This window comes from Desmodus rotundus, chromosome 5 (assembly GCF_022682495.2).
Source record: "Desmodus rotundus isolate HL8 chromosome 5, HLdesRot8A.1, whole genome shotgun sequence".
Taxonomy (NCBI): Eukaryota; Metazoa; Chordata; class Mammalia; order Chiroptera; family Phyllostomidae; genus Desmodus; species Desmodus rotundus.
In genome coordinates, this window is record NC_071391.1 from 55,726,692 (window position 1) to 55,742,811 (window position 16,120).

The 16,120-nt window shown below is 41.1% G+C and overlaps 1 protein-coding gene across 18 annotated transcripts in view; it reads right to left on the reverse strand.

The window, feature by feature from the left end:
• Positions 1–16,120, reverse strand: part of DLG2 (discs large MAGUK scaffold protein 2) — a 1,324,826-nt gene that overhangs the window by 360,509 nt on the left and 948,197 nt on the right. The gene's annotated exons all lie outside the window — the stretch shown is intronic.

The window sequence follows — 16,120 nt, forward strand, 5'->3', positions numbered from 1 at the left end:
CACCACCACAGTACTGGGCAAGATGGGTGTATCCAAAAAAGAGGGTGAAAACTTGGGGGCCAAGAGACTGGTTTGGATAGGCCAGACATGAAAGATCTCACAGAGTGAATTAAAAGTCACTCTGCAGGCAGTGGGGACTCACTGGAACACTTTGAGGTACCAAGAATACTTAAATCTGTTTTATAAAGATTAAGCAATTGTCATGTACAGGATTGTTGGAGAGGGACGTGCAGATAGCACAGGAGGTGGAAAATTAGTTAGGACATTGACCAGTAATCCAGGTTTCACATAGTGACAAACCTAAATAAGGGTGATGACAGTGATAATGAAAAAACCACAAGAGGGGAAATTGGGAGGGAGAACCAGTGGGCCCGGATGAGGACTCAGGCAGTGGAGCAAGAGGGGAGCAAGAACATCTAAGTAAATCACAAAAGGGGAAGGGAGTGAAATCCAGGGTCATGAAGGTGAGTATGATTTTGACACATTCAGTTTCAGGTAACACGGACCACCCACATGGAGACGTTTGGAAGCAGGCAGACACAGAGCATAGGGATTTGGGTCCTTAGTGAGGACCACAAATGCAGATTTGAGGGTCATCAATAAAAAAGGTGAGAGATCAAACCTTGAGCCAACAGTTCATTGCATTTGTAGAGAGGCCACAGAATAATGGAATATGGGATCGTGAAGGATCTCAGAGGTCATCTAGTTCCACTTACTTTATCAGTAGTTTTAAGAAAGGTATTCTGCAAGCCTCAGGTTTGACCAGTGTGCCTTTTCTATCGCCTACCTCCTTTTCCAAATATCTCAGTTTCAATCATTAAAGCTCTTCTATTTTCCTGTCTTAAGATGTAAGAATGACAAATAACCATCCAATGTATTTTTATGCTAATGATCACAAAAAGAATCTGTTATTTGCTGTCATATTTCCATGCACAAAGAGATGCATTATATCTATATTTAGCCTTACGATGTACAATGCACATCACACCTTGTTATGCTACAATATGATATAACTTGACATAGAGTTAATTAGTTTTATTCTACAAATAGTTTGTAAGCATCTAGTATGCCAGAAAATATTACTGGTGCTCAGAAAGTTCGTAAGCAAAACAAATATCCCTGCCCTTATGGGCTTACATTCTAATCAGTGTAGACCACCAATTAGCAAGAGGTATAATAAATAAGTTTGTTATGCTGTAGGTTAGAAGACAATAAATATTTTGGAGGAAAAGAAAAGGCAGAGCTGTGTTAGAAGGATAGGCTGTGGCAGGGACGGGCCTGGGTAGGATTCACTGAGAGAGTGACATTTGAGGAAAGACTGAGGTGAGGGAACTAGTCATATGGGCGTCTGCAGGAAGAGCAGTTCAGCCAGCAGGAACAGCCAATGCAGGGACCCTAATGTGGGAGAGTGCCTGGCATTGCAAAGAAGGAACTAGGAGGCCAGTGTGGCTGAACTGAGTGAGTAAAGGAAGGAGAACAGTAGAAGAAGATGAAGAAGTCAGTGTATTAGTTTTCTACTGATGAGAGACAGTCACCATAAAGTTAGTAGTTTAACACAATACCGATTATCTCACAGTTCTGTAGGTCAGAAATCTGGATGGGCTCGCCTAAGTTATCTGCCTAGAATTTCACAAAGCTAACATCAATGTGCCAGCCAGACCAAGCTTTATGGGGAAGCTCTGGGGGAAAATCCACTTCCATAGTCATTCAGGCTGTTGGCAGAATCCGGTTTCTTGTGGTTAGTAGGACTGCATTAGTTAGGGTTTCCCAGAAAAACAGAACCAATCGGAGATGTAAAGGAATTTTATTACAAGGAGCTGGCTTGTGCAGTCACAGGTGCTCTGACGTCTAAGGATCTATCGCTGGCAAGCTGAAGTCCCAGGGGAGCTGATGGTGGAAGCTTCAGTTTGAGTCTGAGTCTGAAGTTCGGGGAAGACCAATGTCCCAGCTCAAAGACAGTCAGAAAAGAAAAGAGAAAAAATTTTTTTTTTTCTATGCTTTTTTCTTACTATTCAGGCCCTCGATAGGTTGGATGGGTTTACCCAGATTAGGGAGGGCCATCTGCTTTATGTCACACACTGATTCAAATGTGAACCTCATCCGGGAGCACTCTCACACCTCCTGGCTCTGCCCCTTTGCTCCTGCTGGGCGGGGGAGGAAGTCCAGCTCTGTCTGGCCTGCCGACACCAGCCCAGTGGAGGACACGGAGGGCCATCCCATGGTTGTTTCTCCCAGCTGTCCCTGGTGGGCCCAGAAGTCTGGCTATCGTGTAGTCCACTGGCACTGTAAGGGTGAAGGACAGTTTTCCCTTTGGTATTTGGCTAGAGTAGGGCTAGCATTATCAAAAGTTTCCTTGTCCTATTAGCCTTGCCTTTTCCCAGGCCTTTGACTACAAGGGACGGGCTTTTCTTGAGACTTTTTTTCATGTGCGTCTTTTGGGGACTCCCAGTTGCAGGCATCTCCAGTGCCCCATCCAGGATATGCGGGAAACAGAAAGAAAATCCAGGGAATGCACCACAGTGTCTTTCTCCCCAAGCAGCCTGACTTCTTGTTTCCAACTTTTAGAGTCTTCCTATGTTTGCTTGCATTATTATATCTAATTTTTTTTAAGAGGAAGGATTAGAGAGGAATGAAGATATACTTGTTTTTTTTTTTTGGCAGGGTGGGGGTGGGGCTAGAACCAGAAGTCCAGGTTCTGGACACAATTTGAAGATAAGGGTCAACAGGATTTTGATGAAAACGTTATTGTAGAAATCTCTCTCTTTCCAGTATAAAACACACACTTGTAGTGAGTCCAGTGACATTCAAACTATACACGGAGAGCAGGGGGCCATTGTGATTCTGAGGTTTATCCATGTGCTTGATATTGTGTTGATGCTTTCTGTGCGTCATTCCGTTTGATCCTCAAGGCAGTCCAGTGAAGGAGGTGTACTGATGTTGGCAACTACTGTGAAACTGACCCACAAGTAGGATGGATTGATGACTGATAGATGGATAGGTCACCTGTAGAGCCTGTGTAGGAGCATGTTAATAGTGCAATGTAGGTGGCGAGTTCATGGTAAAACTCTTCAAACATTTCTTTGTGTTTGAACATTTTAAAGAAAATCTTAAGAAAAATAAAAAACCCGATGAAGACATCACCATGATGACTTTGTAAATGGGTGAAATGAAATGGCTTGCCTGTTTCTACTGTTCAGTAAGTTGCAAAGGCAGAATTAGTACACAGATTTTCTGGCTCAAAATTTCAGAGTCTAGAGCATGTTCTATTCCCGAGATTGCAAATCAGCAAACTGAAAAACTGAAAGCCTAATCTGACCCATAGTGTTTACAATTTTTTTAATCAGTTGCTCATGTTTAAAATTAGAAAAATTGGCCTAAAATGGGGATTTATGGCTTCATGTGGAATCAGATGTTCTATCAGCATGGCTCTCAAGCTTGTTGCATAGCAACAGTCGGCAGGAGCAGGGTCCTCTGTAGGTGGGGCGCTCCCTCTCCAGTGTGCCGTGGCCTCACCTCTCTCTCCTGTTTCTCAGGCCAAAGAGCTGTCAGTGGCATCACAGTTGCGCTTCTGGCAAAGTTAAGAAGTGAAGCATCCTGTACTGATGCTTCTGTCAAAAAGGGGACGTGAAAACTTTATAATATTTTAGTAGAAAAATGGGAGAGAATGTCTTTCCTTTGCAAGTAAGAATTATCCTTACATGTTTAATATGCAAAGTGACTCTGCAGAAAGAGCATTGTGAAGCATCATCCCCCATAACTTCTCTATGCTACTTATGTGGGAGCATTTTGTTAGTGACCTCTGCACTTTGACATATTGCTTCCTATTTGTAAAGACACAAAACATGTAATCTTTGAGTGACAGTAGATTTGATTTATTTTACCTGGACCTTATTTATTTATTTCAAATAATATGAACAAGTCTTTAAACCAAATTACTTGGGATTTTCTTAACCTGTGAGATTTAAGTGTCTTTTTAAAAATATAGTTTTACATTGCAGTATATTATGATACTTATTTTAATAATGGGGAGAAATAACAAAGAAATAGGTTTTTACATTAGTGTGCAAATAAAATGTCTTAAGCACACTTTAAATGACTTACTTTTTCTAATTTAAAGCCTTTATAGTGAGGACTGATTATATTAAACTGTAGATTTTAGTGTGTTTTCATGTATTCTTTCCTGTTAGGGAATAAAAACCATGGGAAATATTAGAAGTTTTATTTTACTCACATTTAGATAAGTGAATTCTCTAAGTTGGCTGAGCTTAGACACACAGCTAGTAAACATCAGAGTCCCTTTCTTCCTTTTTAAATTTTTTAAGACATTTTTTTCGAGCAATTTTAGGTTCACAGTATAAGGGGAAGGTACAGAGATTTCCCATATAGCCCTTGCTTCCACACATGCATACCCCTCCCCCCATTCATCAATGTCCCCCACCAGACTGGTACCTTTGTTACACAACTGATGGACCTACATGACACGTCATTATCACCCAAAGTCCACAGTTTACTTAGGGCTCACTTTTGGTGTTGTACATTTTACAGGTTTGGATAAGTGTATAATGCCATGTATCTACCATTATCGTGTTGTCGTACATAATAGTTCTGCTGTCCTAAAAACATCCCCTGCACTTCACCCTCTGTTCATCCCCCTCTCCACACAACCCTCTCCACAGAACCACTGATCTTTTTATTATCTTCATCGTTTTGCTTTTTCCAGAATGTAATGTGGTAGGAATCACACGGTATTGTTGCTTTCTCAGATTGGCTTCTTTCACTTAGCAGTGTACATTTATGCTTCCTCCATGTTTTTTCATGGTTTCATAACTCATTTCTTTTTAATGTTGAATAATGTTCCATTGTCCAGATGTGTCACAGTTGATTTGTCCATTCACCTCCCAAAGGACGTCTTGGTTCCTTCCAAGTTTTGGCAATCATGAACAAAGCTGCTATAAACATCGAAGTGCAGATTTTAATGAGGATGTAATTTTTCAACTCTTTTGGGTAAATACCAAGGAGTAAAACAGCTAGATCATATGGTAAGAGTATATTTAGTTTTGTGAGTAACTGTCAAACTGTCTTCCAAAGTAGCTATATTATTTTGCATTCCCACCAGCAATGAATGAGAGTTTTTCACCAGCATTTGGTGTCAATGCTCTCGATTTTGAACATTCTAAAAGGGGTGCAATGGTATCTCATTGTTGTTTCGACAGAGCTAGTCTCTTTACCACAAGTTAAATGTTTTGTCCATTAAATGGGGAGGGAACTTAAACAATAAAAATAAAAGGAACATTATATGTAAACTAGAGGAGGATCTAAACATTTTTAAAAAGCATCACAATATATTTATAAAATACAGTTTCCAGAATTATTGGCACTTGAAGATTCACTTTAACTGCCCCCAGCTTCTATCATCTGACCACACCCTCTAGTGCTTGACCGTATGTTGCCGCCCTCTTCTCTCTCTGTCTGCCATGGTGTCCACCCCAATCTCTCCATCCCTCTAGTTCAGGCCTACCCTCTTAGGATAGCCTCCTCATCTGAGGTGCCTTTGATTCCAGTTTCAATGTTCACTGCTCAACTCGGGACCCTTGCTCCATGCAAGAACACTGACTAGTAATGCCTGATTCTAAAGTTTCTAAAGATATGTGAAGACTCTAGACTTTTATATAAATGTTCCAGAATTTTAAGTTGACAGTGATGAGAAAAAATTCAAGGTATGGTGCAGGTCAAACGCCACCTGTCTGCAGGGGATCCAGCTCGGGCTGCCAGGGAGACTCTGCACTGTCGGCACTTTGGCAGCCCACTTGGTGTCTCCTTCATGTCCGTGTCCACCATGGTACTTGGTGTGTCACTTGGCTCATGGTAATTCTCTGTAGCTCTATGTTGATTTAGTATTCTGCCCACAGCCCCACCTCTGTCTTCCGCTTTTCAAGTTTTCTTCTTGAATATTCTTTTCTTCCCTCTTATTTTTTCACCCATTTATATTAGACTTGCTCAAGGTCCACTTTCTTCATGATGACCCATTCCCAAATATTTTGAGCTACAACTCTCACTTCTGCATGCTTATTCCCTGGGCCAATGACTTCGGGTCTGGTAAGTACAATGCCCTACATCTCCGTGAACTGTTTTGTGTGTGAGGTCATTATAGCCTCCAGTGAGATTACAGTCTCTTGAAGATATGGTTTCATGCTTTACCCTTCTAGGTTCCCCCAATACACCTAGAAGACTGCTCAACAAATACCTGGTGATTGAATAAATGAATTTACATCAGCAATTTATAAAGAACCGTAATACTTTCCTTACTGAAATGATTTGGGTTCCAATTTACTATGTGATTTATCATCCAGAATTCATTGGCATAAGGGCCCATTACTAGTCATTATTATACATCATAATACACAGACTGTGAAACAAAATTCTAACTCTCATTCTTCATTCAGGATGGAGTTCAAGGGTGATGATTTTCTGGTAGCCTGATAATCTCCTTAATTGTGGGGGAGCTTTGCCCACAGAGCCCCTGTCCACCATGGATGAAAATAAGTCTACCAAGACTTGATCTGCTTGGGGAGGAAAGGTGGCTGATCTCTCAAAGAAGGACCAGAAGCCTTTTCCTCAGTGGGCTTTTATTGGGTTTAATTTGCACAGGAATACAGAGGGTGTGTGTGTGTGCACGTAAGCTCAATCATTGTCAGGCAGTAATGATCAAACAATAGATAACATTCAAAGAACTATGAGGGCTTATTTAGAGTCAGGGTCAGATAGCTGAAGGGCTGGCTATAAAACTTTAGGGAACAACCTCATTTCATGCTTGGATCCTTATCATTTAAATTGAGGGTAGTAGCAAAGCAGGTTTCACAGGATTTTATGCAGTTTTTCTTAGGCCTGATCACCCGGGGAACTGACCCTTTCCAGCACAGGGCCACACCCACCTCTGGCATTGTTTCAGGCTTAAGTCAGGTAGGAGAAGTAAGGCAGCCAAGAGATTAGGAGACTTCTTGCAGACAGAATGAGGACTCAGACTATGTCAAAGCCAAGGGGTAAGGGTCCATCACCCCCTTTTTTTTTGTAGCCCCCAAGACCTTCCCTGAGGGCCTCTTTGTGACCATGCTTGTCTTAGGTCGTCCCTCCCTTGAGGAATCTTACCTGTTATTGGCTAACTGGTCATCCTCTCGGGCCAAGCCAGGTGAAGTAAAAGGGGGCAGACGCGGCACCCCTGCCAGGGAGATAGCTTTGTCTCCTTAGTGGCTTAGGGTCCCAAAGTCTCTCACTCAGCCTCAGCCATGGGGGGTTTACAGGCAGGGTGGTTCCCAACACTTAATCTCTCCAACCTAGTCTGGGTTGGTGCCTTTTCCAGCATTCTCTCCATGTATCTATCGTGATCGTTGTTGCACTGGGTTGGTTCACTTGTCTCCCTCTCCAGCTACAGTCATCAATCAGGGAGGAGGGACCATACAATTTGCTTTTGTCTCCAATGCCTGGTGCATAGCAGGTAATACCTACTAATTTCAGTTTTCCTATTAGGTTTTAAGTATGGAACCTATAGAAGATGGAAACTGATTACTCAGGATATAAAGTTTAAAAAATCTTTCTTGTCCATTTAAAACATATTTTATTCATCTATTCAACCTTTCAAAACACACACCTCTATGAGGTGTCTACTGTACTTTGTGTCAGACACTGTGAGTACAAGATTACAGAGGCTGGGGTGAGAGGGGCCAAATGTGAATAGTTACAAAAGCCCAGGAATGAGACAAGTGCTTGTCCAGAAACATCTGTGCAATAAGCTAATGTAGCCAAGAGCAAACAGCAACTAGTCTTCCTCTAAAGAAGATTACCTTTTCCTCATCACCTGGCTGAAATTTGCAACACTCATTTATGCTGTTTTATTTTTGCATTTTAATGTGATGTAAAAAGCCTATCTGAAACCCTCGAATGCCAAACTACTGGAGAGAAGCCAGCCTGACTTGCTCTCAGCTGTGGCAGCTCAGCAGCACAGTGTTGTTGAGCTGGAGTCTTGGAGGAAGTTTAAGCCAGCTGGAATGTTTTCAGGAGCTGGATGCTATGGGCCAATTCCTTCCCCTTAGATCAGATGGCTTAAGAGGGTTCAAGATCAAAAAAGGGAAGCAACTACCTAAACCTGAAGGCTTTCTCAGGGCCATTAGAGGGATGTTCCTTGAGCTTTGAACACATGAGCTCTGTGAAGTCACTCCAGTCGCCTCCCGAAACGCCCATGGCGAGAGGCTGCGTGGTGCAATGGAGAGTGAGCTACGAAATGTTTCTAGTTGTCTTTCTGAAATACACACCTGTCATGTTACTTTCTTACTCGGAAGCCTTCCAGGGATCTCTATGCCCTCAGGATAAAGTCTCACCTTCTAAGAGTGGCATTCAAAGTTCTTCATCCTTTGACCTTCACCTACCTCCTCAATGTCTCTTCACCATGCTCCCTTGCACCCCATGTTTTAGGTGTATAAAGTTGCCAACAATAGCTCCTCATACCAGGTGTTCCTTGTCTTAATGTCTTTTCTCAGGCTGTTTCTCTTTGATTAAAATGATGCTGTCCTCTTCTATGTATTGAACTTCCACTTGGCCTTCAAGACTGAGGCCGGGTACTATCTCCTCTCTGCTGTGTCATGCACCCTTGCCTCCAGGCAAATGAACTGCTTCTTCTTTGAAACACACTGTCTTTTCACTGGTCATACCACTACTGTTGTCTCTGCTGTCCTGCAGTTACTTTGATTACCAGTCTGTCTATACTGCTAATTGGCATGGTCCTGAAGGATGCAGACCATGGTTTAGGTGTTTTTGTAATTTTGGAAACTAGTATAGGCTGAGCTTATGAGAGACACACAAACACACAAAATACATTACATGAATAAAAAAAGTGAGAGTTTGAAAGAACTGATATTGAATTCGGATTCCATCTCTCTAGGGATTTGTGAGAACACATGAGTGCCCTCTTGGGGCAGGTTTCCAGCTGGGTCAATAACTTGGCAAGGCATTGTGTTTGCCTCGTGGGGGAGTGATAAAATTCAGACAAGGCAATGAAGTCAAAGCATCCAGAAAGCAGATAGCATTAAGGGAAAATATACATTGAGATTCTACTTCTAGTCACTTGGCAGATTAGATGTCCTGAAAACCCTTTTCATTACAAAGCAGCTAAACTTCTGAATAGAATATTCATAAAATACTTTTAAATGAGGGACTAAGTTTATACATAAGTAAGAGAAGTCCTCAGAGGCTGGAAGTAAGGTGGGGATACAAGTTCAGAGAAGAAGCAAGTACTGGGACTCGAAGTGGACTCAAGAGCTTCTGCAGGTCTCTGAAGAGCTAGTAATCCAGTGTCCAGAGTGGACAGAGGCACAGAGAATAAGAGGGTGTGGGCCCAGAGGAGGGCTTTAGATCAAAGACCTCTGCTGATATCAGGACCCGGAAAAGCTGCACCCTAAACAGAAGGTTAAAGCACAAAAATATTAGCCCCTCAGTGATGTCAAAGATACATATCCGATCTGGCTTTGGCTCAAAGCAAGCAGAAAGGGAGGGGCTGTTTCTTTAAGACATGGTAAGCCAGGCATATTTAAATGTAGAAGTAGTTTTGCCTTAGAAATAGAATTCATAAAATTTAATAAACTGGGAAAAGGAAACAGGGGAAGTCTTCCTGGATGTTGGGAGGAAGCACTTGGCGAGGCCTGCAGCACCGTGTGGTGGAGGCACTCTCAGCTCCAACCGCAGGTCGCTGTTAGGGACGCATGTACTGTCGGGTGGGGCAACCCACAGGCGGGTTCATCTGGCCATCCCAGCCCAATGACAGTAGCCATTAAGGTCAGCTGGTTGGCTGATTTCCCTCTCTCAGAGCTCAGGCTCCAAGCCACCCGTTAATTTAATTATGGTTTTCCATAGTGCTTCTTCTAATGGAGTGGATGTGCTAATTTGATTGTGATTGATGTCTTATATCTATGTGACCTGGTGCCTCAGAAGACTGTAGTGTAGTGTATGGCTCATATTCAAATAATAATTTCATCAATTAGTCAAATAACCAGTTAAGCAGATTATTGGACATCACATAGATTCACAAAGATAAAGGGCCTTTGTTGAACTGCTGTTATGAGGACAGGATGTTAAGATATTACACAAGAAATTTGACATGACCCAATAGGGTCTATGCTCTCAAGTTTATGTGATAGAGAACACTCTGACTTCAGCAAAATGGCCACCGCACAGACACTGAGAATGTACTAAATATACTGTGATCGGTACTATGCAGGATAAAAAGAACTCTAATTGGTAGGGATAGTGTGGTGTACTGTGATGTTGGGAAAGACTAGAGCATTGGAGCTAGATAGGTCATATCAATTAAGAGCTGACTAATCTTGTCAGAATTAAAAATGTTTAAAAATTTTTATTTATGTTTTAGAAAGAAGGGATCGGAGGGAGAAAGAGAGGGAGAGAAACATCAATAGGTTGCCTTTCACATGCCCCAACTGGGGACCCAGTCTGCAACCCAGGCATGTGCCCTGACTGGGAATGGAACCGCGATTATTTGGTTCACAGGCTGGCACTCAATCCACTGAGCCACAGCAGTCAGGGCAAAATTTTTAAAATATATTTATTGATTCCAGAGAGGGAGGGAGAGAGGGAGAGAGGGAGAGAGAGAGAGAGAGAGAGGGAGAGAGAAAGAGAGAGAGAGAGGGAGAGAGGGAGAGAGAGAGAGAGGGAGAGAGAGAGAGAGAAATCGAGATCGACGTGAGAGAAACAATTGGTAGCCTTCCATATGCTCCCTAACCAGGGACCAAACCTGTAACCCAGGCACGTGTCCTGGTCAGGAATCGAACTGCAATATTTTGGTTTACGGGACAATGGTCCCTTGGAATTTTTTAATGTCTTATTTTTCTAGCTGTAGATTGTGAACAATAATATCTATCTTAAGATAGTGTGAGGATGGACTAAAATATATAAAGTACTGGAATCACACAGCAAGTGCTCAATAAATGCTAACTCCTTTTCCCTTTAGGGAATTATGACCTTTGGAAAATAAATATACATAAAATAATAAGCCAACAGTGCAAGGACACATATGTTGAGTACCCAATGATTGCTAAGAATAGTGAGAAAACTCTGCTTTAAAGAAAAAAGATTAAGTCATGGAGAAGACAGACTTTGAGCTAGATCTTGACGGATGGGTGGAAACTGGTTAAGTGGAAAGGAAAGTAGCTGATTTTTCAGTAGGGGACACGAGCCCAGAGACAGAGGGGCATGTGCAGGATGCGTTTGGAGAACAGGAGTTTCACAGCTTGAGTGGATTGCAGGGTCTCGTCAAGCAAACGAGAAGACTGAGGCAGATTTGGAAGAACAACGATGCCGAGCCAAGGCATTCAAACTTTATACTTGGGGACAGTGGAGGCACGGAATGTTTCTGCCCCCAGGGGAGACTCTGCATGTAGCAGCTTCTGTTTGTGAGCCTCAAGTGCTTATGTCATGTGCTGTTTCTACAGCCTCTGAAGTTTGACTGCAAGGAGCTTAATTAAACATTCTAAAGGTCTCTGAAGACGTGCCTGCTGCAAGGCGCAGGGCTTTGGTTGAGGCTGTAACAAACAGTGTTAGATTTAACTGCCAAAATCTAGTTTGCAGCTCTTGTAAAAAAAACCAAAACAAACCCCCAAACTCTCAGCTTCCCTCTCTGGAGGAAATCTCTGACTTAGTTACACATTCGAGGACATATAATATCCTTTGGTAAAATGAATCAAATAGACAAATAATTTTCTCTTCACAAACATAAATCAATATAGCCTCATATCAATCTAATCTTGATTAGTTTGATTTTGAAATATTTGGAGTTTTTGCTTACTCATATATCAAATATGATAACCCTGTTTCATCTCAACTTGCTTTTGCTAAATTTCTCAAAAAAGACAAACAAGGAAGCAATTAAATATTGCTCTCACATATGCCTTGTATTTATCATCTCATTTCCAAAGCAAAAAGAAAATAGAATTACCCTTCTTGTTTTTCTTTATTTCTTAATGTTTTGCCTGGAAACTTCCTTATTAAGTTATCCATAATGACAGGTGTTTCCTTCTGCTTTCTGTTGCATTTTGAATTTTTAAAAAGTAGTTAATTACAAAAGGAATGATTTTTAGCAGTCTTACTAAATAAAACTATAAGCATTTTACAGACTTATTTTTTATAGTTGCACATTTTCCTCAAGCTTTCATGACCAGTGAAATATTGTTTGAAAACATTATGAAAGTCGGATAGAGGCACAATAATATTTGATAATAGGATAAGGGAGGAAAAACCCCTGTATATTCTTCTTAAGGGCAAGGCATATTTTATGAAAAATTATTTAAATTGTCTTTTGAAATAGAGCTCCATGGTATTGAGAAATTCCAATTAATTACTAAAGGCTCAAACCCTCTGCAATTAGTGTGATTTGGGGGAAATGGCTTGAAATAATGAAACTAAAAATCTTTGGTTTCAAGTTTTACAGTTCTCTCCTTAACTCTAATTTTGATACATCTATATTACTGTAGGGAAAAAATGAGCTGAAATCTGTTGGAGTCTTGACGCCAGCATGAAGCTCTGGGCATCCTTGGAAACAGCCTCTCCCAGCGACAGTTTCCAAGTCATATAAGAGAGGGAGTCGTGCAAACAGTGAACGAGAGTGGCTATGATCCCTTCCAACTCAGTCTTACAGATGTTTACTTAATGAAAACCAGAAGTGGGAATCTCCCACTTCTAAGACCACAATTCCACTTGATTATTCAACACATATTTTGGATTCACCTTGAAGAGAGTAGGAAGAACAATAATGGCCCTATAGTTCCCCTCCAACTTGACCTGTCTTCAGCTTTGATGCTATAAACTTCTCCCCTACATTAACACTGACAAGAGAACTCTTAGCGATGATGGAAACGTTGTATGTTCACATTGTGCAACATGCTAGCCTCTAGCAACATGTGTTATTAAGCACTTGAAATGTGGTTGACATGACTGAAAAACTTAGTCTTCCATTTTATTTAATTCTAAGAAGTTTATATTTAAATAGTACTCTGCGAATTGTTACTACTGTAATAGACAGCGGTTAGAGACTCCTTTTCTTATAAAGATAATAGTTTTTTGTTTATTCTCTTAACTCTGTCTGTTCCTTCTTAGCCTCCTGGAAGGGGTCCTCTTATGGGCTTATTGTTCATAAATTTTCCAAAAATTGTATCCCTGGCTGCCTTCTCCTCTCACGCCTTCTTTCTAGCTCCTCCCTGCAGGACAACTTCTGTTCTTTTATGTTTTAGTTTAAATGGTACTGTCCGACCAGTTCATCCAAATTAGTCCCCTATGCCATTATTTATTTTTTATCATAGGCTCCCTTTATGTCTTCCTCATGATACTTAAAATAATACTATTTTATTTGTTTGCTGCTTATCTCTCACTAGATTGTAATTTAAAAATTATTGATTGATTGTAGAGAGAGAAAGGGAGAGAGAAACAGATTTGTTGCCCTACTTATTGTACGTATTCACTGCTTGATTCTTGTATGTGCCCTGACTGGCGATCCAACCCACAATCTTGGGGTATCAGGACAATGTCCCAACCAACTGAGCCACCCAGCCAGGGCAATTTATTTATGTATTTATTTCCTTCCTTCCTCCCTTCCTTTCAAATAAATTTTATTTATTGATTTTAGAGAGAGAAGATGGGGGTGGAGAGTGAGAGGGAGAGAGAGATTTACTGGTCCACTTATTCACTGGTGGACCATGCATTCATTGGCTGATCCTTGTGTGTGCCCTGACCACGTATAGGGATGATGCTCTAACCAACTGAGCTACTTGGCCAGGACCTGGACTGTAATTTCCATGAGTGGCAACACCTTGTGCCTCTAGCACCTACTAAGTGCTTGAAACATATTAAGGCCCTGATATTTGTTGAATAAATTAATAAATGGGTATTCTTACCCTTTTCCTACTGATAAGGCATTAATCTATATTTCCAGACAATATCACAGTCTCCTCTACTCAAAACTTCTATTTAACTGCCTAAGAATGAATTCATTGTCTTCCCCAGACTTTATTTTCCCCTTTTGTTCCTTACCTGGTTAATGCTATCTGTCCAATCTGGCAATCAGAAACTTCTGCATTGTCTCTCTAGTGCTTATCCAGCACTCCAATCATCTAACGAATGCAATCAGTTTTACCTGAGAAATGCTTCTCCAATCATCCCAGCATTGTTGTTGTGGTTCAAGCCACAGAACCTCACACCTGGACTTGCCGGAGATTCCTCATCAGGCTCTTCCTAATAGTCCCGCACTCAGCACTCTCTCCTTCATGCTGCTGTCAGAGCAATTTTCTCACAAAACAAATACAATCATTTCACCCCCTTCCTTTAGAGTTCCAATTGCTTCTCCATTACCCAAGAAATAAAATCCTCCTTATTTTCTTTTGCATCACCTGTGAGGCCTTCATTATTTGGGCTCCATGGACTCTTTCAACCTTAGCTCTCTACATGGTCCTTATGGTTTACACTGTCCTATCACATGGAACTTCCTGCGTGGCCCTGCTGGTAATGCCCTCTGTGCCTTTTCACGTGTTCTTTCTTGGCTTGGAATGTCCATCCCACCTGAATGGCTTATCCTTCAATAGCTGCCTCAGGTACACTTAGCCATATCCCTGGTGGTGTCCCCTGAGCATTTTGGTTTGGGGAGCATTGTAACATTCGTCACTTTACATGTCTGACTTCTCTATAAGTGAAACTCTTTTTTGGGGTATATTTTATTGATTATGCTATTACAGTTGTCCCATTTTTTTCTTCCCTCTATTCCTCTTCACCCCACACCCCCCTCCCACCAGGATTTCCCTCTCCCCACCCCTTAGTTCATGTCCATGGGTCATACATATAAGTTCTTTGGCTCCTCCATTTCCCATACTATTCTTAACCTCCCCCTGTCTATTTTGTAGCTCCCATTTATGCTTCTTATTCCCTGTACCTTTCCCCCCATTCTCCCCCTTCCCCTCCCCGCTGATTACCCTCCATGTAATCTCCATTTCTGTGATTCTGTTCCTGTTCTAATTGTTTGCTTAGTTTGTTTTTGTTTTTTTAGGTTCAGTTATTGATAGCTGTGAGTTTGCTGTCATTTTACAAGTGAAATTCTTTAAGCACAAGAAGTATATGTTATTCAACATCCCGAAGACTGATTTATTTCTCTACAGTGATTAAGAGCCTGGCTTTGGCTTCAGAAACACACCTGAAATTTGAAACTGGGATTTCCATTTATTAGCTATAAGACTTGTCATTATAACTTCATCTGGCTGAGCCTCAGTTTTCTCATTCTTAAAATAATGTTTTAAGAATAATGCTACTTACATCACGTGTTTTTGTATTAAATGCAATAATGAAAGTATTTATTGAGCACACACTATTTTCAGAACATATGGTATGGATAAAGACTATTATAACACAACCTGATCATTGTAGAAGTCCTAATCTAGTGGAGAAAATAAGACAAATATATTAAACTATAATTTAATAGAAAATACAATAAATAATGACAGAGATATATTAAAAGTGCTGTGATGGTTTAGATATAAGTAATTTCTGGATGGGGTTTGGGTAAGGTTTGATGAAAGAGATTACATTTAAATTACACTTGAAAATATGTCTAGAATTACATCACTCAGCTTTATAGGTGCTGTGCAGGGGCAGATATGGCTTTTGTGAGGTGTGAAGGTTTTACAATTTGAGGGGCCCTCTTTAAAAATATAATATTTGCCCTGGCTGGTGTAGCTCAGTGGATTGAGTAGCGGCCTGCAAATTGAAAGGTTGCCAGTTTGATGTCCGGTTAGGCACATGCCTGGATTGCAGGCCAGGTCCCCACTGCGAGAGGAGGAACCAGCTGATGTTTCCCTTTCTCCCTCTCTTCCCCTCTCTAAAAATAAATAAAGTCTTAAAAAAAATAAAAATATGATATTTCATGTATAACATTATACTCCTCAAGTTTTTTTCTTCACTCAGAGTGCTAGTGCTTGACATCTAAAAAGTGCTGAAGAACAGGAACAGAGTCATAGATATGGAGATCATTTGGAGGGCTATCAGCTGGGAGGGGGAAGGGAGAGAATGGGGGAAATGGTGCAGG